The following is a 766-nucleotide window of genomic DNA, read 5'->3' as shown; positions in this document are numbered from 1 at the left end:
TGTTTCTCAAAAAATTTTAGATGAGATATTTTGGTTTCTAATAAATTTTTATTCTCTAAAATTTTTAAAAATTATTCTCACAAGTTGTACTAGTCTTAGGGATGGCAAAATTTCTCGAGACGCCGGGATCCCTGTGGGGACTGCCCCGAATGGGGATCCGATTGTGGAGAATTTTTTCCGTGGGGATGGGGATGGGGGACAAAATTCCCCCGAAGCAGGCGCAGGGATCCGAGCGGGGATCCCCGCCCCGTCCCCGCTATTCCCCGAAATTTATAAATTCCTTGAATTATCCTTAATAGTTTATTTCTTATATATGTTTTTTAGTCATTTCTCACACACACATATATATACAGAAACCCAAAACCTCCTAATCTTTATTTGCATAACCCTTCTTCAATTCAGAGATCCCTAAGACTGTCCATACTCCATCCAACCTCTCTGCAGCCACCCCCTCGTCACCCTTCTCACCGCATCGTCACACCTCACCATGCCATCACCCTTACCGCGTCGTAATTTCTATTTACGGCGTTCCTTTTCGTAACTCTGCCGTCGTGTCCATTCTCCTCTCTATTGCCGCATCTCCCACCTCGTCCACTGCTTTTTCATTTGACTCATCGTTGCGCCCCCCATTGCGTTATTTCGAAAGAAGTCACCATCGTGTCATTTAGACTTTTTGTATAAAATCTTGCAGTTTTTGTATAAGATAGATACTTGCAGCTCTATTCATATGGAAATTAATAATTAGTTAGAACTATTATGTAGATGG

Source organism: Arachis ipaensis, chromosome B01 (genome assembly GCF_000816755.2).
Source record: "Arachis ipaensis cultivar K30076 chromosome B01, Araip1.1, whole genome shotgun sequence".
Lineage (NCBI taxonomy): Eukaryota > Viridiplantae > Streptophyta > Magnoliopsida > Fabales > Fabaceae > Arachis > Arachis ipaensis.
Note: the sequence above shows the minus strand (reverse complement) of the source record.